Source organism: Glycine max, chromosome 11, assembly GCF_000004515.6.
Source record: "Glycine max cultivar Williams 82 chromosome 11, Glycine_max_v4.0, whole genome shotgun sequence".
Lineage (NCBI taxonomy): Eukaryota > Viridiplantae > Streptophyta > Magnoliopsida > Fabales > Fabaceae > Glycine > Glycine max.
In genome coordinates, this window is record NC_038247.2 from 17,027,044 (window position 1) to 17,051,302 (window position 24,259).

Consider the following 24,259-nt stretch of genomic DNA (forward strand, 5'->3'; position numbering starts at 1 on the left):
TCAGTCTATCGCAATCCTTAAGGGTAATGATAACAATTTTTGACTCGGTTTAAAGACTTATGTAAGAAGAATATGAAATGAACAAAGGAAATAAAATGAATAAAATTTGAAAAAGCTATGAACCGTTGAACAACTGAAGTAGATAAAACACAAGAGAGATTTACACCAATAAGAATTATATATGACTCCATTGCTCTTGCCAAAACAGGTAGCTATTAATGGAGATTCCTCACAACTAGAATTCATGAAATGTTCTGCTAGGACATTGAGGGTTCCTCAAAGTTTAGCACTTGACTCTTCTCTTACAATCACATTATAATCCTCAATTATTCCTTATGAAGCTTGTGGCACTTGCAAATGACTATAGTAACCATGCTAATGGGGGACTCCGCACCGAGTTTCTTAATTTGCTTTGTGTTCACATAGGGTAGCAACTTCAACTTTGGTTTAGAAAAGGACGCATGAGGGAATTAGGAATTTTTACACATAGAGATCGAAGTTAACATAAAGAGGGCGTTTACTTATAAGGGAATTTCTTTTAGTTTCTAGAAATTTAAAGTTAAGAATATTAGTTTCCTATTTTGGTATACAATATATTAACAAAAATTCCTAGTTCCTGGTAAACATCGAGTCCTACTGTCCTAGGGATGTTTTTCACTCATGCTTTCTATAAAATTGTTCTCAAGGAGGAAGGTGGGAATTCAACATTCAGAAGAAAGTTTTTATGAATTTAAAAAGATCACAATACCCTTATTAATTAGCTCACTTAATACACTTAAATAAAGTTTTAAAATATTTCATTACAATAAATAATTAAATTAAGAACAAAATGGCTAACAAATGTCTCAATATACTTATTATAATTTTAAAATAAAATAATTTATAAAATATATAATTTTTCTTTTTTTAATATACATTATATTATATATTATACTTTTTTTATTTATTAGTTCTTTTAAAAATAGTCAAATAATTTATTAATAAATGATTTAATTAAGAATATCACTGTCTAAATATTTAACAAATAAATTATGAGAAAACGTAAAAGGAAATCCAAGGTAGAGAGAATGAAAAATTTTGTGATGTTAAAAATTAAGAAAAGAATATTAATAATCACACCACACCAACCTTTTTCATAACTTCCAAATTTATAGAAAATATTATTATAATACATTTTATCCAATCCTAAGACTTGAATTAATTAATTTTTAAAACTTATCTCATTTATGAACAAAATTGTTACAATAAATTATCTAAAATGTTATTTTATGTATATAAAATACATCCTTTTTTTACATGTTATCTACATAATTCATTTAGAAAAATAGTAATAATAAAATTAAATAATATACATAATAAATGAAACTAAAGTTTGCATAAATTTTATTATTCTTAAATTTATTTTTCATAAAACAATTTAATTATTATCTTACTCAAATTAAACATTTCCTAAAAAATGAGTTGTTAGTGATAACTATTTTAGATTCTCTCTTCTTGGTTATTGCAAAAATCTCATAATTTGAAGAATGTTTGAGTCATGAAAACTTGATAATCCCCAATTTTTTCAAATTATAAAGATAGGTTGTTAGAGAAAATAATTTTGGATCCACTTTGCCTTTTGTCATTGTGAGAACTATGTGCATTTAATTTTCTATTGCATTACAAAATGTGTAAGAGTAAAGGGAATATCATTGACAAGTTAAAAATATATTTTCATAATTTTTTATTTTTTTAAATAACAAAAATGGTTTTAAATAAACTCTCTTATGATAAATAATAGACGAGTTCAACAAGTATGCACTTCCAGATTTTTTATTTTTTTTTACATTGTGAACCAAATAGATATAATGTTTTCTCTATCTACAACTTTTAAGGTAACAACAAACTTACTATATAAATAATGAATTGTATTTGAGTAACAAAAAATTTAATATATTTAACATATTATATTATGGTATATATATTGTATATGATTTTTCATTTAAAAAATATATTTGTGTATATAATTTATTTTAAATATTATTATAAAAAGTTAACCAACTTAATTTATTTTTGAAAAATCATGTGTAAAATTTAGATTTTTTTTATGTATTTCAATGCCAAATTTATTACGGACTCCATTAAATTATTAATTGAGCCTTAATGAAACTATATATTTCAGTACTGAAAAATTTAGTTACATGTCACAATTCAATGGTGTGTGCTAATTAATTTTTTGGTAGATATATTAGATGTATCTTTTACCAAAGATAATTGTACTCGAGTGAGGAGAAAAAAAAAATTGTATGATATCATTTATAACATAATTTTATGTCGGTTGATTTACACACTTTAATTTGATGATAATTAAAATATTTATTTTAAAATGATAAAATTAATCTTGATATAACCAATTTAAAATTGTTGAACATAACTAGAATATATATATATATAAATTAATTTTGATAATAAATTTACCTTTGAATATGTTTTGTTATCGGAAAAAATATGAAAATGAATTTTTAAACTTTAAAACAAAACGGCAATCAGCCGTAGGGTTTCTAAGGAAGGGGAGTTTACATTTACACAGTGTAGTTAGCCATATCGGACTTAGTAAAAGAACCATATATAGAGAGCTATGTTCCACCAATTATCAATCACATAGCAATATTTTTCAACCAATAAAGTCACGCGTTGCGTTACTATATATAAGCACCCAACCTCCTCCTACTGTTACCACTTACCATCTAACTCCAAAATCCAAATAGGTTCTCTCTCTTTCTTCCTCATTTTCCCTTTGCTTTTATCCTTCCTGTAGATCTCACACGTTATATTATTATTATTATAATTTTTATGTATATATTTTCTAGGCAATACATTCATATTTATATATAAATATTTGATTCTTCTCATACTTGAGCACTTCAGCAATCTTTGTATATACCTTTTATTTCTTCAAAGCACTTTTTCTTTCCCTTTACCTACTATGACTCTTAAGAGAGATTCATGTTTAGATTTGACTCTCAACTTCGTTTTCTTTTCTTCTCCTTCTCATGGAGAAAGGCTTTTCTTTCATTCGCTGGAACTGAAAAGGATGTGTTTTAATCCTCACATTTGTTTCAGTTTTCATCGATCTAGAGTTTCTAAAAGCACGATTTTTTGCTGTTCTTTCTGGTCAATTTTTCTTTTCATAGGGATATTGGATTTCCTTCTCTTTTTTTTTCTTTTGGTTCTCGAGGAATGAGTTCCTCTGGGTAGATAGATTCCTTTCCTAAAGTGGCCTCGTGTACACCAAAACCAAACATAAATTTGCACATAAAATCTCTATTTTCCTTCCACTTTCTTCTCTGTTTGATTTTTTATTTTTTATTTTTTACTCTTCCCTTAATCAGTCTTATGTTTCATGATATTCCCCTTTTTCAGTTTCTCCTTGGACAATTTTCCGTTAGATTTGCCTTTTCTTTGTGTATCTTGTGCCATATATTGAGCCATAATAAGTACTTTTTTTTATGAGAGTGGACAATATGCTACATATATAGTTTCTATATATGTTACTTTGTGTTTAGGAGCTATAGTTGCATGGACAGATAGATTAACAGTCGTTATTTGCGGATGTAGCATCATCAAGATTCACATGCAAACGCAGGTGGTGGGTGGGACTGTGATGCAATCTAAGTGCTACTGTGCCAACCAAAGCCATAGGTCTTTTGGAAGTGAGAATCTTGATGATGCTGCATCAGCCATAAACGACTTCAACTTTAAAAAGTTGGATAAGGACTATTCTAACCTCAACAAGTGGGCAAGAAAAAAATATAAAAAAGAATTGAAAAACCAAAAAAACTGTTGTTGGGGGATACACACATGACACAGCCAAAACCTTCAGACATGATCTGATCTGTGCATTTAAACCAAGAGAGGTGACCTTTCCAACTTTGGCTTTTGTTGGTGTCAGGTGGGTTTTTGTGTTTGTGTTTTGCCCTTTGTTTTTTCAGTTTATGGTGTACTAATTTTTTATTGGTACAATATTAATGGATATAGGCATGGCCTTGCAGTGTTTCTGTTTCTGCTTCTGTTCTGTCTTTTTATATATATATATATATATATATATATATATATATATATATATATATATATATATATATATACCATTGTTGTTATTTACTATTATTATTACTAGCTAGCTATGCACATTAATTAGCTCTTCAGGCGTTTTGCAGAGACAATCCTAGGTTATCTCGTAAAGGCTATTTTGGAGGCCGAGAGGAGCGGCTGTTTGGCCCTTTATGTGCTGCTGACTTCACAGATCTATGATGAATATTCCCTTTTCAACAGAGAAATGCTGGGATCTAAATGGTGTCTTTTCAGTTTCTATATATAGATGACTTTTTCCAAATCTGTAGAGAATGTTAGAGAGACAAGCACAGAGAGAAAGTTAAAATTAGCTAGATGTTGATGCTGATATTGTGACGGTAACTTTTACTTTTGATGAGTATTTTCCTTACATCAGATCTAGCAATATTTCATATCTAGAATGCTATATATATATAACTAACTTGTATAATTTTTTATGCGCTGATGTTTAAAAACTTTGTCAAAGGCATGCAGTTTCGTGCATATATAGAGTGAGTGAAAATGAGATATAGGAAGGATTTTGTTGATTATCAATACCCTTGTGATTTTGTTTCTACTAACCAAATAGTTTTCTTTTGGGGTCTCATCCCCACAAGATTAATTTGGCCTTGTAAATTGTTACACATTAGGAAACACACAAGAATTAAGTATATGTATGTGTGTGTATGCATTTAGTAGTGGATATTGTTTCCAAGTTGGTTTGCGCAGTTTGGAATGCAGATTATTGAGAATGGAAACTGGCTTGGGAACATGGATATACATGAACATGGACATATAATGGACATGTCTTAGTTCCATGGTGAAGACTTTGGCTTTAGTATGGACTAGTTACCCGTAGCTCTCTGGTTAAGTGGACCAAGAACCTCTTACAAGTTGGACCCTCCAAGGTACTCTATCTATGTAATAATGCTCAAAGTTAAATAGTAGATTTTTTTTTTTTGAAAAAACAACTATATTCCTATGTGTATCTTCATTATTCATGATAGTGATCATTCAGTATATTCAGGATCTTATCACTTGGAAATCTGTGTGCCCCCATCACTGTCCAACTCTTGGTTCACATATTCTCGCTGCTCCATCATAATGAATGTTGTGTTGTGTACACTTTCTGTGCCCGAAATTAATCTCCCCACTCCAAAAGAATATGGAAACAGCTTGCCCTATTTCTCTTTGTAGAGAAGGCTGTGGGGGCATATATCCATATTAGGCCCACTGATTTTCTTGTTCTCTCTCTTTATTGGTAAAACCACATAATTTTTGTGGACTTTTACATTGGCAGTTGATAAGGATAATGTCGATCTCATGAGCTATAAATGTCGCCTGTTGTATAAATAACTATATATATATATATATATATATATGATGCTAATTAATATGGTGTACAAGTTTCAAACTAGACTTTGGTTCTTTTACAAGTTATAAATGAGAGAGAAAGACAAAGACACACGTTTAATAATCCTACATAAAATGATGGTAGATTCTCCTGAATTCACTTATGTACTTTTCCTCTAATAATTTACTTAAAAGAAGAATCTAAGAGGATGCATGTGATTAATCTGTTTATATTATTAAATGTTTGCCTATATTATTTCTATTGAAAGTGACAGACAGATAATACTCTAAGTACATGCTTAATTTCAGGCAGTACACATGGATCTTTGTTTGCAGGTGATCGTTTAAATTAAAGCAACAGTCTCTTGACTCTATTCTACTTCAGGGGGCGAAGTTCTCCCACTAGCTAGCTTCTGGATCTTGCACATGGATCTGTTGTAAGTGTCCATTACATATATATATATTGGAATATACACTTCTTCCTCACTTGTAATTATTCAGCAGTGATTTCATTGCATTACTATAAGCTGCATTAATTAGTTGTTACATTGAGCAATCTTTTGCTATCTATTTAATTGCTTAACTTGATAACTGATTGAGACTGTGATTATTGCTATGTTAACAAGAACAATAATAATAAATTAATAACTGAAATAATAGATTCAAGCAATTTATATTAAAGCATGCATATCTGATGCATTCATTTTAATTTGTTCTGGCCAATATAATATAGCTATATTTTAAATAACATATTTATATTTTTTTCCTTTCTTTCCTTCTTCTTTAAAATATATGATGCAGTCAATTTTCAAAGGATACGTTAGCGCTGTTATTTCTGTCAATAAAATAATTCGTCTATAGCGGGTATTGTTGGTTAAGAAAACTAAAAATGAGTTTTTATTGAAAATACATAATCCATTCAATATTAATTCCTTAACCTTTGTATATGGTAAATAGGTTTAAAAAAAATCATATATATATGATCATGTTATTGTCTTACTGCTACCAATGTTCATCATCTGCTGTATCTTTATTTACATTGTCTGATCTTACTTTGCTTAGTATTAGTAATGGTTTAGCCCTCCACAATGTATTTTTTTTTTATCATTCCCCTATCCTTTTTATATTATCTCTCCTGTGATGTATACATTTCATGAAATTTCTTGGTCCCTGCCAATTATTCATACAATATATAAACACAAGATCAAACAAAATTGTAAGCAAGTATATGCTCATATTTGCTCATTAATTACTTAGCATCGTGATTTTTTTTTTGTACTTTCTCTTAGCATCGTGATGGTTTAGACACAAAATTATTCAGTCAAGTCTGAACTTTAATTTTGTTAACTGTACGAACTCATCATGCTTAGCCTTACAGAAGTTGTTGTGATGTTAATGTTGAGTCGAACTTCATATTTGATGCTAGAACTTAATACTCTTGTATGTTTTTCTTTTTCAAAAATTAACAAAACGAAAGCTGAACTTAATTATCAGAGCATATCTGATATCTGCTCGTGGGAAACCCTAAGTATACAAAAAAGCTCTGTACCTTTCTTCTTACAGAAGGGTATATATGTATCCTATATCTTGCTAGGCTCATAGTAATACATATATACTAATTACATAATTTTGTTCACGACCTAATATCAGTTAAATATGAATGTTTTAAAAATTGGACCGAACCGGTTGGTTCAACTCATCAAAACGAGAATCGGCCTGATCACTGGTCCGGACATTCTTGAAACCTATGACATCTTAGAAATGGTGGGAACCGGTAAAGAATCGTTGAAAACCGGTCTTCTTAATTTTTATTTTATTTTTTAAGTTTTTATTTAATCTAATTTTTTAAGATAAATAAAAATATATGATTTAAATATTTCACAGATATATGAATTATTTTGTTTATTATTATTAATTTTTATCAATAAAAATATATAATTTGGTTATTTATATTAATTTATAATTTTTTAGATCCTAATTTTTCATAAATCTAAATTTTTAATTACTTAAAATATTATATAATATTAAAAAATATAAAAACGATTCAACCATAATTAAACAATTGAATCTTGAACCAGTATTTTTACTAGATTTGGTGCGGTTTTAAAAACTTTATCAAATACACATAAATATAACGTTTCTCTACTTGGGCAGTTTGGGCTTATCCTAAAGAGACATGATTGAGCAAAGAAATTCTGTCCTAATAGGTTTACTTTTTAATTGATTATATGGCTTAATTTTTTCCTATTGATTTCCCTGCATTCTATTTGTTAATGTTGCAATGATATCATAACGATTAAGTGCTTATAATCTTGATGGCATCTTTCTTTACTATCAATATATCCAATAGCTATCAAATATTTTTTTTAACCCAATGTATTCTTCAATTGAGAATTAGGGATTAATTTCATGAAGTATTGAGATCCTTTTAAAAATTGACTTCTTTTGATAATATATATATATATATATGAATTTGGAATCATACTTTTAACCACATTTAAAAGAAAAAGATTATCCGTCAATCTTGGTTATCAAATATTACTTTTAGTAATATTGTGTGTTTAAAAAGTATATCCTATGGTAATTTCTGAGATTTATTAATGTCATGACAATTACCCTATTTCCAAATTTTCAGCCACAAGTTGCACATGCATATAACTTGTGCATTATATTCTGCGTCAAAATGGACATAATCACATGCCACTGCGTACTATATACATTGCTTCCATCATTCTGTGTCTGGTTATATCTCCTTTGGCAAAGAGGAATCGAACAACACAAATGGAATCCATTCAGTCTGTCTACAATCTAAACCGTACGTCACCAAGAATCCATTTGTTTGAAGTATATATATATATATATATATATATATATATATATATATATATATATATATAAAAGATGCTCAAACTGTTTAGTTTGACCCTAGCTATGTTCTATACTTTGATGTTTGGTACAAAATGTTCTGATGAGATTCCCATATCAGGACATGTTGGGATGTTTCAGGTACACATTGATTACCATGCAAACACATATATAGGAATTAATTTTTTTCTATCTACACTACTTTCCTCTAAATAATTTTCAAACCACACTAATTCTCAATTGATATTTCTTTACGTAAAGTCATGAGTGGTATTTGAAGAATGTGAGTGAGAAGACTGAGAGTTAGGGATAGATGTTATTTTGTGAGGATGTTATTATGTGTGATGTGTTATGAAATGATGAGATTATATAATATGTGCACCTGAGCACATTACAGTTAAAAGTCTATTCGTTGCATCATAATTCTTGATCGCACTGTTCTGCATCGCTCATCGAGCTTATGCGGATTATTGACATCCGCATTAATGTGATTGTCGCTGCATGTGAATGAACAATGCGCACGTGCACAAATCACAAAGTCTATCTGTTGCATTGTGATCAAATAGTCTTAAAATAAATAAATAAAAGAGGAAGTGATTAAAAAAATAGATTAATTAAAAACATAGTGAATATATAATTACACCATCTTAGTTATATTATATAAAGAAATTAAAACACTCAAATAACAAAAAAACTAGCAATTAGAGAGACAAACATAATAAAACAAAAATAACAGAATGTATTAACAATAACAATTGAAATACAAAAATGACAAAATTAACCATAATTTGAAAGATGTTGTGCAACAAACATGTCTTCTTCCATTTGAATAATTTTAGTGAGTTGTTAATCATTTACAACTTTTGCATCGGTTATTGCAACATGTTGATTGATTATTGGGGCTGGTTGGATTACTGGTTTGTTTAAAATAGTCAAAATTTCTATTAGACAAAAACACTTGAATTAGTTGGATTCTACTAACACCTTTAACACATCTTCATCATTTTTCAATACTGTTATTTCGTAAATGATTAATTTTTCTGAATATTTTATATGGTATGGCTGTCAAAAGAATAATTTTCTGACCACCTGTGATTCGTGAATTCCATAAGAGAAAATCCCTAGGGACGCAACTTGCTTGATGATAGCCTTGAGTGTTTCGATGCTGCATCTTGGAGGAATTTTAAATCTTATTGGGTTTGTTTTAGTGAAGGAGTAACCCAAAAAATTACATTATCGTGGTATCTTTTACTTGTCGTTGTAATACAACATTGTATCATGAGTAGGAGTGATGGTGGATCGAAGTATGTTGAGTATATCATAAAGTATTCTATTGATAGTACATAATAATTTTATAGGCCCAGCAAGTGGGTATTGCTCATTGGACGTTAACAATGTGCAAATATCATTATCATTTTTTAATTGCAGAGAATGAAAAAAAGATTGTTGACCTGCACCTATGGATGACTGTCGATAGTAAATTTCATGTACAAATTGGTCATTGGTTAGCTGAAAAGTGTTTTGTATTCTACACTTTAGTGTCTCAAAAGAATACTCATTAGGAACTTGCATTGGTATTGGAGAAGGACATTGAAAATAAACTCTAGTTTGGTTGTGTTTGATTAATCCATTTGGAAAATGAATGTTAATTTCGAGTTAGCAATGATTTATCTGCTTGTTTCTTCCAAAAATGTCATAATATTGAGATTGAATTTTGTTTATGAAGGTATATTGTGTGAAAGTGTGTAATTGTATTAAGGATATTTGGTGTTATTTATAGTTATTTGAATATTTGTCTCATTGATGTGTATTGGATTCTCATAAGGTTAGAATTGTCTTTTTGATGGAGGTTTGTCTGGAATCCAATGTTGATTGAGACATGTCATTATCCAATTTCGCTTTTATTGATATAATGCATAGTGTTGTCAATTTCGATTGTGATTTTACCCAATTACCTGATGTACCAGTCCATTATTGTTTTTAGACTTTAAATTTAAATTGTGAGTTGTCAATTAATGCTAGTTTTATCGGTAAAACATCTATTGTTTTTTTCAGAGACTTGAGTAAATTACAAAATATTGTCAATTTCGAATGCCCTTTTATTTTGCTACATGATGCACCAGACATCCATTATTACTTTCATACTTTAAATTTAAATTGTGAGTTGTCAATTCAATGTCAGTTTTCTGTAAATAATAGAAACTTGATTAATTCAGACAAACTTATCAATTTCAAATGTTTGCGCTTTAAAGAATTGTCATTTTTTGTTATTTTCGTTGTTAACATAAACTAAAACAAATGATTTTTTTCATTACATAAAATAAGTACTGCAAACAACAACAATGAAACGAAGTGGGCAATGCAAACTCACGATGACTTAATGTTAAAGCACTAAACACCAACATAACACACCATAGGAAAACCTTAAAGCAAAAACAACTAACACACGAATCATCCCTAGATTACCAGCCTCGTTTGATTATTGGTTTGTGGGAAGGAGATATGTTATATCCTTCCGATCCAAAAGAAGAGTCACTATCACTACCATGGTCTTTGATCCAGCAATCTACACTACTCTCGTATTCATCTAATAGGTTTTCAAGGTTAAAGGTTGAGTCATGTTGGTTGTTTAATGGGTTATTGTTGTTACAAATTGTGGCAAATAACTCAAAAAATGGTAGTGTTGGGTTGTTGTAAAAAATATTGAACATTTTTCCAACATCATGATCATGTCCTAGAATAAAACATGTGTACATATGTGATTGTCCTGGCTCAAATATGGGACATCGAAAGTAAAGATGTTGAATATGTTGATGTGGTTTAATGTTTATTTTTTGCTGAACAAGTTCAATTAATTGTTTAAGGGTTATGACCTTGTTGACCATGAAAGCTTTTGCATTGTTACTAATGAAGGTGGTGCTCTCATTAGTGTTGCAAATTTGGTCGTTGTAGTAAACACAAACATATGCAGTTGGATGAGACATAATGGTAAGGGTTTAGATGAATATTTGAAAGTTATACAAATGTCTTTAGTTGATAGTGATATTTATAAAATTTATGGGTTGCGTGCAGGTGTTCACTGTGCAGTCACATGCACTAGTAAATAGCATGTGAGCCTGTCCAACACATGGTCTCGAGATGCGATAAGGGATAGTGTGATGAACAATAATAATGAAAAAATAGCTTGAATCGTTCACACGGTCTTTTGTATGTTGCATGCAAGTGTTTACTGTGCGATCACATGCATTGGTAATTGGCATGCGATAAGGGTCAGTCCAGTAACAAACGATTTTTAATTTTAAAATTATTAAAATTGCTCATAAACTATAAATACGAGATTTTAAGGGTAGAAAACATATTTTTTTTAATGTTTGAGGAATAATTTGATATCTTTGTTGATCAAACTATTACACAATATTTTTTTTTATTCTTATGACTTGAAAATTATGAAATAAATTTGGCACAAATATTTTTAATGTATTGGAAATAAATTTTATAAATTGCATAACATAGTCACTTAAACATATTTTTAGGGGTCGAAAACATTTTTTTTTACTATTAATTTGAAGTTCTTCTTGATAAAACTTTTATACGATATATATATGGATTCTTTGACGTGAAAGATATGAAATAAATTTTCCAAATATATTTTTAATATATTGAAGATAAATTTTATAAATTGCATAACATTACCACTTAAACATATTTTTGAGGGTTGAAAACATCGTTTTTTTATTTTTTATTATTGAATTGAGGTTCTTCTTGATGAAATTATTACATGATATATTTTTTTGGATTCTTTAACGTGAAAACTATGAAATAAATTTGTCACAGATATTTTTGATGTATTGAAAATAAATTTTATAAATTGAATAACATGATCACTTAAACCTAACATAACTTGGCATGACCACTTTAACATAATTTTAAAAACTACATTAGAAGGGTACTTAAACATAGTTGATTTTACTATCACAACTTTGTATACTTTAATGACTAAGATGATTACCAGTCCCACAGAGTGGTGTACGTCGATTACTTCATGAATTTCTTCTCTCTTGTATCACTAGTTCTCCCTTATGATGATGATGTTGTTGTTCTCTCTCAGGGTTTTTACTGTGGGTTGCTACAACTAAAGAATTTTGTCCTTGCTCTTCAAAGGAATATGGTGCATCGAACTATTGTAAAGAAACTAAATATGATACCGCAGAATTTGGTGTATTTAAATCAACACCAAATAAATTGGTCATCCATTCAGGGTTAGTTCCATTGACTAACTCGCGAGTCTAGCCAAAAGTTTGATGAACATGTGGAGTACAAAATGTTGACTGAGGATGTGGAACTAGGAAATATGTTTCTTCAATAGTTGTTCCTACAACATTATGAATAATTGTTGTGCGTGGATCATTTTGTTGTTGTGCAACAAACAAGAACTAAGTAGTGTTTTTCCTATACCATTCAATATACTCCTGTGTATGTGTGACTGGCCCTTCAACCCATTGTCTCATTAAAACATCATTGCCTTTATTTTTCCAAATATTAATTCACCCTGCAAGATATTTCATCTAATCACCGTAATGATTGTCTTGCATGTCAATCTGGTGTAGTCGATCAAGATTCATGGGATTAACAAAGATGTCTTGATGTAGTTAAAATTGTAGCTTGACCCAGTTTTTTTGATATCATTCCACGATGGGAAAAAAATAATTGCAGTACATGCAAACCAAATGTCTCTAACTCTATATGCATGTATTGGTAGGTGCTCTTCAAATCCTCTATATGGGATCTAAGAAAACTGAAATATATGTTAACAATGCAACATTAGTAAATGTTAATATGTACATATTGATGGTGCGGTTGATAATAGTAATATACCTGATGACTCTCCATATGATCTATACGAGATTTATACCCGACAAAGTCACCATGAGGTGTGCCCCTACGCAACGAACAAGCTTTTATCTATGATGTGCGAAAGTGCACATTGTTCACTCACATGCACTGACAACCGCATTAATACGGATGTTAATAATCTATGTGGGCCCAGTGAGCGATGTCGAACAGTGCGATCAAGAGTCATTATGCAACGAACAAACTTTTGTCTGTGACGTGAGCAAGTGCACTGTATTATCCCACCATTTCCCAACACATCACACACAACAACATCCTCACAAAATTAACATTTATTCCTAACTCTCATAGCCTTCCCACTCACATCCCCCAAACATCACCCATGGCTCCACGTAAGGAAATATCTATTGTCATTCACCACCATGGTCAAATTACAGACGATTTGGTTCACGGATTGATGTACTCATGTGCCAATCCAATATTTCTATACGTGAATAGGTCTATTACGAGAACACAATTGATGTGACAAGAATATGAAGGATATCAGTGGAGTCCCGATCCAATGAGAAGGATGAGTGCAAAGGGTCGTTCGATTTCAAATCGCATTCCCATTGAAATGGATGAAGAAATTGAATGGGATACCAAAAAAAAAATGTGAAATCTGCCAAAACAAGGCCATAACACAAAAAATTGTCCCAACATATTTTCATCTTCAGTTTTTCCTTAGGAAAATATTATTGCTATTTTATTTATGATGTATTTTGATATAAATAAATTACCAAACAAAAAAATATTATCATTTTTTAAAATTAAATAATATAAACAAAAAAATGTTTTTTAAATTAAATTTAATAAAATAATATTTTAAAAAAAAATCCAATACAGATGTTTGATTGGCCCAATCTGACTTCTTAACTAAAAAGAAAAAAAGAAAAGAAACCAAGGTAAGAAGTCGAGTTCTGAAAACATGACTTCTTAAATGATAGTATAGTTTGGGGATTAAATTAAAAGGTAATATACATTAGAAATTATTTGGAGAAAATGAGTATAGCTATAGAAAAATTCCCATGTGTTGCTGTGTGTGTAGGGGCGGGGGTGGAGATGGTTCTTTTGCTTTTCTGCCTTTTAATGATACACTGTAACTTTGAGTATAGAGACATTTGAAGGCCACGTTTTGCTCTATTCTAACTTTTTGGTGAGTGAAGTGAATTCTCTTTTTTACAACCACTAATTTTGGGAAACTTGCAATGAAAGTGTGACTAGTTCAGTCACATTTTGCAATAGATATATCATTAATTGAATTATCGAATTCAAGCCGCCATCATTATTATTATTATTATTATTATTTCGTGTGTTCATCATTGTTTAATTCATGCATTGTGATGCATTATGCTTATGTTTAGATAATTTTTTCCTAAGTATTTGTAAAAAAGAAAATAAAAAAGTAAAATATATTAAATTAAACTATTTTCATAAACTAAAATCAACTTAATACATTTTTGCTTTTAAGGAAGTTAAACCATAAAACTATTATAAAAGTTAAGTGTCATTTAGTTTTTATGAGAAATTTAATTTATTTTTTTTATAAATATTTACGAAGAAGTTTAACCGAGAATACATATATGTTACACTTGTCCATGTAGGATTCAAATAGTGGTTTGCACTAAGCCTTTAAAAAAAAAATAGTGGTCAGCAATTTCGAGGATGAATTTCTTTCGCTGGATAATATTAGTTGGTTTATTTTATTTTCTTATAACTAACATTAACTGGCCATCTGCTGAGAAAATCAAACATAATGTTGAAGCTATATATGCTTCAATATCTCTTCCAGACAGCGCATAGATCCAAGCATATGACACCATTTTGAGACGAAAAATCTAAAATTGGTGGATGGTGTTTGTAATACACAGTAATTCTGGATTTAGTTATCTGAAAAGCAGAGTATACATTGGATAAAGTATGAGCGGTAACTATTAGAATTGTAGGAGAAAAAATTGTTTAAGATATAATTCATCAATTATTGGTTATGTTTTGTTTTGGAAAAAAATTCTTCTAATATAAAGTTATCTTGAAAATAAACAACTAAACATGTATGCACTTTTAAAATTTAGTGAATTAAAATAACAGTACCTTATAAATTAAATACAGTACAAATACATTTTATTTTATTTAATCACTTTACAGACAATTATTACATTGAAGCAAAATGTTTATTTTTTAGATTGTATCACACATTTTAAGTAAAAATTCTAAAGCTTAAGAAACCCATTTGATTAAGCAAATAAAAATTTACACTGTATTTTCATTCTAAATTTTCGATCTAACCAAAATTTTAATCAAATTAACGTGAAAAAGAAGAATTTATTTGAGAATTTTTCTAGTAAAAAAAACTTTATATTTTTAATAAAAATATTCTCAAAAACACTTGTGATTCTACAAATCCAATAGAATAGGAAATTACTTCCTATTCCAACCGAATTCTTTTTAAAATTTCTCTTTCGATAAATTGACGCTTAACCAGGTTTTCTATATATCGAAAATGGGGGACCGCGTAATCCCCATTCCAACCCCCCTTTTCTTTTTTTAATATGATACCGGGAGCCTTTCGTGCGGATCGAAATTTACCCGACAATGAATTTCACTATCTTTAGACCGTTATAGTTATGGCCGCTGTTCACCGGGACTTCGATCGTTGACTCTCCTATCATCAGGTTACAAACTTCCTTGACCTTCCGACCCCTGAACAGGTGTCAACCCCTATACATGATCTTACGACTTTGCAGATGAGCCCCGAAGTTGTCGCTTGCTTGCAGGACACTAGTGTCATGGAAGGATAGCTTTTGTGTACGACTGATCCTCACATTAATTACATTTTTTATCATCATGCATTATATTTTTGTTCAGTTAAAGAGAAAATAAGAAAAAAAAATGATTTCCCATAATTTGTCTTTTCTTCCTTTTGTACTAATAAATTGAGGATTAAGAGTTATTTTAAAATTGAAAAAATGGTTTTAATAAAATTAAATTTAAATGAATAGCCTAATTGAATTTTTATTAGTGTGTAAAATAAGTACTTCTTTCAATAATAGTAATAATAAAAAACAAGAGCTAGCTAGGTAGGCTAGCATTGGGGGTACGATCGTGAGGCTTATCATACTCTGCCCGCAACAGACCAATCAGTATCCAAATTTTGGAAGCAGAGTGTTCTTTTTTAGCAGATTTGGCATTATCATGCTTCGGATTTCTACTTGTCAATAATGCAAGCTGGGAGGTTTTGGAACTTACTTTTATTTTATTTTTAATTTTACTTTTATGCCGACAACAACTGGACAGCAATGTTTTTTTAGTAGAGATTAATTGCTACATTGTGATCTAGAATCTTAATATTGTGATAATAGTCACATTGACAAAAACTTTAATTACATTCTAAACATATATTCTTAGGTTTAAAGCAGGTGTATTAAGATCTCACATTGAATTGGTATATATAGTCAAGTGGAGTATACTGTTAGGAAACTAACTTCTATCGCATTGGACTCAGTTTATTCTCAATTTTTAATATGGTATTATGATCTAATCTTAATAGGTCACATGTAAATTTCATTTTGTATTCATTCTTGGATGTAAGGAAGTCAAGATCTCACACTGCCCAATATACGACTAAAGAAATTATTAGAAAACTTGAGTAAAACTTTGAAGATAGTTTGTGAAATTATTTCCTTGAACTAAATTTGAAGATCAATTCATCCTTAATTTTAATATTTATGGAACTGATGGGTTAAATAAGAATAGAAGATATAAATAAACAATATTATCACTTTTTTAAAGGAACAATAATATTACTTTAGAAACAAAACTTATCTCGTTTAATTTTTAGTTTTTTCTTAATAAGTACATTTAGAATACTTCGCAAAAAAAAAAATTCGGTTCATCTAATTATCAATCTATTTAAAAGACTTCAATATCCATTGAATGAAAAAAGAATGGATATAGATGTTGTTAAAATTGATCTTAGACTTCAAATTTGAGCTTCAACTCGATTTAACATTTCTTAAATTTAGATAAAATACTGAATTAGGCTTCATAATTTTTTACAAAAATGTACTCATTCCTTTATTATTTTCTGAATTTTCTTTTCTCTTACTAACTGCAGAAAATTGTAATTTACATTGCAACAAGTGGCATATGCCATGTTATGGGCAGATCAGTAGGGTGGTTGGTCTGTGTTCTCTGGGTAAGAGTAATGATTATGATTACGTGTAATGTTTGTGGTCCCCACTTGTCGTACATTATGACCCACTGTATGCCATTTTACTTTGCCAGGCATGCAACTCCAGGACCACCTAGGGCCCCATCAACTAGATCTCTTTGTACCCCAATATCTTCCTTTTTCATTTTAGTTAAAATTTGTAATATACTTTTTTTTATTATATTTCAAATTTTTAATTCAATATTACCATATAAAATATATTATTGTTATTAAGGATGTACTTGGTAGAGGGAGTGAAAAAAAAAATGAAAGTGTGAAAAATAAAAAATATGATAGTGTTAAATAAAATAATTTGGTAAGGATAAAAAAGAGTGTAAAATTAATGAAAGATTTGAATTAGAATAATTTTTAGTAAGTAAAAAAAAATAAACAAAAAGAAATAAATGATTATGCATTTTCTGTATAATTAATTATGCTGAGATCAAAAGTGTGTCTCCTCTCTCTTTTGTCAGTTTTCTCTCTTTTATCATTTTATGATTTTTTTATCTCTCTACTTTTACCTTTTTTTTTCTTTGTTAATTTGGAATGAGTTATATACCTATGAAACTCACATATTTTTCAAATATTTTACCAATAATTGACTTCCACGAAACACACAGTTAAGGTGTAGCTCAATTAACTTGCGGCTCACATTCACCTCCTTAAATCACATACTCCCTAAAATCATAATAAGATTAAATGTTTAATTCAAAATAAGGTGAATTGAAGTGAAAAGAAATAGCATGAATAATGAGATAAAGAAAAAAAAATATAGATATAATGAATGGTTTTTTATTTATAAGAATCAAGCACATGTATTAATTAAAAGATTTTATATTCATGTATGAACACTACTAAATTAACGAAGCTAAATTTTCTTTAGGATTTTTATTAAAATAAAATTATCAAAACAATGAGAGGCTTTGGTGTTAAATATTAACTTACAAGTTCTACAATTATAATCAGTTTTGCAGACAAAAAAAACATTATTATTAGTTTTTTTTACTTATTCTAAATCACTAACGTATTAAAAAATTAAAAATATTTTCTCCCACTTTTGACTCATAAACATGATAATATTATTATAAATTCGTCATAATAATTAGTTTTTTTTTAATTTGCAAATCGACGCTATTTCTTAATTTCTTTTTTTCATTCTTTAACTATGTAACATAACTATTTTCATTAAGCAATATCTAAAAGCTCGTTTCATTTTTTATTATTTATCATAACAACTATTTTCTATATCATTATGTTAAATGTTAAATGTACTCTTTTAAGTATTTTCATTATCATGCTTAAATCAACACTCATGCAAACATGTAAGTTTAAATCTAGTAAAGCACAAAAAATATAAATGTGTCAGAAAAGTCATCTTAATTGTGAACACTCTTTAGTCCACTTTAATTGCAACCTTTTTAAGAGTTGCCTTGAAGTATAATCTTCAAAGTGGTGATTTAATGGTTTAGTTTCACATTGATTAGAAATACAATTGAATTGAAGTATATAAGTCGGAGTCAATCGTCACCTTATAAACTGATTTTGTATGATTAAGTTAGGTTTATAATTTACATTCTAAAATGGTATTAATTTTTTTTTCTAGATTCATTGTTGGGTCATCAGCATTTGGCACACTCTAGGCTAGAAGTCCTGGACATGAGGGGGAGGATTGAAAAAGTTACTTTAATTGTGGATACCCCTTAGCTGGCCTTAGTTGAAGCCTCTATGAAGGTGGCCTAAAATGAAACCTTGAAGGTGATGATTTAATCTTACATCGATTAGAGATATATGACCAAGTTAAAGTATATTAAATAAGAAACAACCTTTATCTTATATAGGTTGATTTTGTAATATTAAGTTAGACCCATAATCCACATTTTAAGATTTATTTTCCTCCTAAGTCTCAGTTCAAATAATGTAGGTCTAAACAAAAAAGATTCTCAAAAACTAAAAAAATAGATCATTTACTGTAAATCCGATCTAAATTGAGATGCAATAAGGCCCCAGAAACAATGAAAGTTCATTGAGCCAAGTTGATCACCAACAACTTCAGAACCTGATGTGGCTTCATGAAGGACTTGCATTGCCTCACACACCTTTATTTTCAAGTCCTTAGGAGACTCAATAAGATGGATTACCTCTTACTGATCCATTTCTAGTAACATTGTGTCACCTTTGTAGTCTAGTGATTTGACGTAAATTGTTCCACATGTGGATATAAATGTTCACCCAACATTAGGCGCTGATTTTCTTGTGTGACAAAAGCCAGAGCTGAGGCTAGTGTGCTAGACAATGCACCACCATGACGTTGATTATCAGTAGGAGCTGAAGAAATTCCTAAACCATCAAAAGGAAATGGCATCATGTGATCCCTTATACCTTGGGGAACTACTAATAGATCTATGCCATTTCTACCATTTCCCATGTATCTAAACCCTTGGTTGGTTGGAGTTAAGGATGTAGCATCTGGTTTTGCTGCACTTGTTGGAGATTTCCAACTCTTCAAGTACCCACCCTTTGCCCATGAGGACCCTGTCTCTATAGGTGGTACGACATAATGAAATTTGGAGTAACCGCCAGGACGCATGCCTGGCAAGAGTTGTTGTATTAAACCATATCCTGTTGGCTAAGGTGGTACCAGATCAAGTGCTCGTTGACCAAAATACAACTGTTGAGGGGTAAGTCTTGGTGCCCTTGGATGATATCTAGGGATTCCAACAGACAAATATGTAATTGCACTTGGGGCTTGCATTTGAGAAAAGTGAGCCTGCAAACAAGCCTTCCTCTCTTCTTTGTGCTAAGCCACAACTACATACAAAGGCTTTCATCCAATCATTTGTCCATTCATTTCATTCAACGGTTTACTTTCATCCTCAGGAGTAGAAAAGACAACCAAAGTATAGCCTTTGATATGCCTATATGATTCAAGCATCACCTTGCAAGATGTTATTGTTCCCAACTTAGAAAATAGCTCCTTCAGTTTTTCATCGTTGACGTTATCGTCAAGGTTTTTCAAGTACAAATTAGCACCTTGTAATTTCTCATATTTTCTTATTATTTCCAGCTCAAATCTGGCTTTCAACTCTGCCTTTCTTTCTTCTTTTCTTTGAACCCTCCCAACATAAAACCTTATCATCAGTGTCTGTGATTCCGTTTAACCTTTCAACCGTAGCAAAACATATAGAGTTCTCATATGTCTTTCATGACCACAACAATAGTTATTGTACCTAGGTACCAAAGATTTGCTTAAGGTCTTCATCGATATATGTTTTGGAAAAGTTTTTCGCATATACATTAGTGAACTTTGGTGATCCATTTGCTTGGCCCCTTTCCTAGCGCCTAACAAAGAGTCCAACATAGACTTTTTTATCATCTATCCACATGTCATTATTCAACTTTTTGATAGAATTTCGTGCAGACTCTTCATTGTCAAACTACATAAATCCATACCCTTTTGATTGATTATTGTAATCGATGACTACCTTACTAGAGAGTACAAAATGAAAGGCAGCAAAAGTGTCATGTAATGCCTTGTTGTCCATTGACATGCCAAGGTTCTTAATAAACGCATTTGTATATCTGCTTTTTCGAATGCTAGGATCTCAATGAGAAAACATAATAAAATGGATTTTCCATTCAAAGGAGTGAAATTCACATGTTCCATGGCATTCGCAACATCTTGAATGTGGACCAAGTTAACATAAGCGTATCCAAGAGAAGATTGTCTGGTTTGATCCCTGCAAACCCTAATTGAAACCACTTAGCCCACTTGGCCGAACAGATCAAGCAATTGCTCCTCATTGACATTCCCCTCAAGATCATCAATGTACAGAGAGGCATTCTCGAATTGCGCATCGTTCAATGTTATCGCTGGAACTGCTACCGCCGAAGCACAAATCGCTGCCACTGCCATTCATTTTCAAAAATTCAATCCTTTTCGAAACACTAAAAAAAAAAAACAAAAAACATTCGATAAGGGATTGGGGATTTTTTTTAATTTGTTTTAGTTTTTCTTTGGGTTGGTGTTCCCTTACAAGGAACACGGAGCACCCAGAGGTGAGGTTTTGTGTTGGTGTGAGGGTGAGACATGGGGTTTATATACAGTGTTGAAAAACTCGTTTTGTTGGTGTATATGTATTTCTGTTGAATCGTTGTGTTTTGGTCTTGTACCAAGGGTATTAAAAGTAAGTTTTTTATATAAATTTCTTAATTATCTTGTTATGATTTTCGTAATATTTTTTTGTCCTTCCAGTATTATATCCCTTCTAAGAAAGTTATACAGAATTTTGTTCAAAATGTTAAGAAGTCACAAAAAACTTCAAAAAATTCACACATTTATATTTTTTATTATAACTTAACTATTATTCAAATAAAATAATTAATTCATTTTTCAGTTTTCATGTATAAAAATAATAAATATGAATAATTGAAGAAGCTTTTAGTGCTTCCCAAAAACTTAAATAATTTTTCAGTTTTTATACATACTAATATTTTATTTTGCTTAAATAATTTTTGAAGAAACAAAAAATATCCTAGAAGCTTCTAGTGCTTCCCCACCCTAACTTGTCCTTAAACTTCCAACGCCACCTCACCCTAGCATATCTTCACTTTCCTTAAACTTCTCATCGAGCAAGCCCATCCCATCTTCCAACACCGTCGTGTCCCTTCATCGCACCACCACCCAACCCAGACCCAAATGTCAGTCACACACAACATAACTCATTGCCCAGCCACCCAACCCACAATCCTAGCATGCACAACCCACGATGTTCAAAGTTATGCGCAACCCACGATGTTCAAAGTTTGTCGTAACGACATTGTTGGAGTCACGATCACTATTCATACTCCATTCTTGGTCATTGTTCGTACTCTTTAATTTGGTTTGTATTTTATTTTGAGTTGAGATTGCATTGGGTGATTTGATTTGTTTGGAAAAAATGTAATTTTTTTTTTAAATTTCATCTCTGCGTTTGCTTCATCTGTTTAATCTGGTTTGTTGGAATTATTCATCTTCTTCCTTCGCTTCATCACTTTGTTGTTCATGTGGTTGGGGAGTACGGATTCTATGAAAATAATAGTTTTTTTGTTGGTAAGAAACGATTCCTTAGATAAGGAATGCACTGTTCGTTGAAGAAACTGGTTCTGCCACATCACTTTGTTCCAACACCAAAGAACTCAAAAGAAATCGTTCCTTAGGCTAAGAAACCCACGAAGCACCTCCGATTGGGGATGCTCTAAGGAGTATAAGCATAATGTTGTGGGCCCATGATGAATGACAATGTGACATGATATTTTTTTTTGTCATAACTCATGCACGTTAACACTCCTTAGCCTGCCTTTGTTACAACCTCTTTGGGGGTTGCCTAAAGTGTAACCTTGATGGTGGTGTTTTAGTCCCACGTTGATTAGAGATAAGGTTATATTAAAGTACATAAATGAGGAAAAACCCTTACCTTACAAGTCAATTTTGTAGGGTTGAGTTAGGCTCATAACCCACATTATAATATAGTATTAAAGCCTATACTAGATCCATTGTTGGGCTACCTTCATTTGGCATGCTTCAGGCGGAGGGAGGTGAGGGTGGGGGTGGGGGGTTATGGAAGGAACAGATGGTGGTGGTCGAGTTTGCAAAGGGAGTGAAGGGTGGGGTTGGGTGGCATGACAGAGGGTGAGGGGTGGAGGAGTGTGAGATAAAATAGAAAGGGGAAGGAGGAGGTGGGGAGAAGAAAGGAAAAAATGAAGGAAAAGAGGGGGTGGGTGGGATGATTGGGGAAGGGAAGAGGAAAGAAAAAAATTGAAATTAAAAAATATATAATTAATTATTTTAAGATAAATTATAAATAAATATTAGGTGAGTCCCTTGTGAGGTTTATAAAAAATGGTTTAAGATCTCAAAATGAAATCTATTATTAGAGTAAAATATTTAAGAGATCTTAAGAGTGATGTGACATTACGGGATCCATTAAAAAAGTAGTTAAGAACCTAAAATGAGATCTCTTATTGGAGATGTCTTGAGTGTGAAAATAAATTTGACATACGTGAGTTATGAAGAGTTGTTTTTCTCTCCTCAATTTTGAGCTAAACATGTGACCATCTTTGAGGTGATGTACTAATAACCCTTCTAGTTTTCTTTTCTATTGTTTTGATAAATTATTCAAGGTAGCTAATTGATTAACTTGTGCAAAGTTAAAGTGAAGTGACTTGTTGATTAAATCTTACAATTTAATTAATTGTATTAATTTTAACCATTAAATTCAGTTAGAAGACACACATATGCTAGGAGAATAAAAGTATTTTAAATTATCTTCCTCCAATCATTTAAACTAAACAACTTTATATATTTTTTTAAATTATCTCTTTTCTATTTAATCTATTGGATTTCTCTCCTCCCAATCAAACTAATGTAAAGTAAAATTTAAGAACAGAATAATGTACCACTTCCTTTATTTCATCTACTAGGTATAAAAGAAGTCAGGTTAAGTATGAACCAACAAGCTATAAAAAATATATTACTATCTTATCGAATAAATAATTGAATACTTGTCTAAAGTAAACTAGTAGTATTTCAAAATAAAAATATTTAAAATTTGAAAAGTTAACAAAAACCAATTCAAATTATTTTTTTCTCATTTCATCTTATCTTAGTCATGTTTGTCTAATTAAATGAAGGACAATGTTAAATGAACACCCCAACAGTGTTGCACCTTCAATAGACACCTATGAGTTGGCATTAAAATATAATATCCTTTTATTTAAAAATACAAAATTTAAAATGAAAAACAAATATTGAAAAAAGGAAAGAGGGGTCAGAAAACCTAATTTCTGATGGTTGTTTTTGTAAAGAAAATCTAT

General features: G+C 30.5%; 1 long non-coding RNA gene, 1 other non-coding gene and 1 pseudogene across 7 annotated transcripts; 2 read left to right on the forward strand and 1 right to left on the reverse strand.

The window, feature by feature from the left end:
- The first annotated feature begins 2,676 nt into the window (after positions 1 to 2,676).
- LOC106795201 (uncharacterized) lies at positions 2,677 to 12,799 on the forward strand. 6 transcript variants are annotated; one of them, XR_005887296.1, is made up of 7 exons: positions 2,758 to 3,931; positions 4,186 to 4,997; positions 5,752 to 5,879; positions 8,078 to 8,257; positions 11,221 to 11,295; positions 11,380 to 11,576; positions 12,416 to 12,799. It is a non-coding gene; the product is annotated as an uncharacterized lncRNA (long non-coding RNA). The 6 variants fall into 6 exon arrangements; XR_005887295.1 differs by having other exon boundaries at positions 11,380 to 12,703; XR_005887294.1 differs by lacking the exons at positions 11,221 to 11,295; positions 11,380 to 11,576; positions 12,416 to 12,799 and having other exon boundaries at positions 4,186 to 4,448; positions 4,819 to 4,997; positions 8,078 to 11,198.
- MIR172F (microRNA MIR172f) lies at positions 3,588 to 3,720 on the forward strand. Its single transcript, NR_048753.1, has one exon. It is a non-coding gene; the product is annotated as a microRNA MIR172f (primary transcript).
- A 6,572-nt stretch (positions 12,800 to 19,371) lies between the features above and the next one.
- LOC100808243 (polyadenylate-binding protein 3-like) lies at positions 19,372 to 21,603 on the reverse strand (annotated as a pseudogene).
- Positions 21,604 to 24,259: the final 2,656 nt, after the last annotated feature.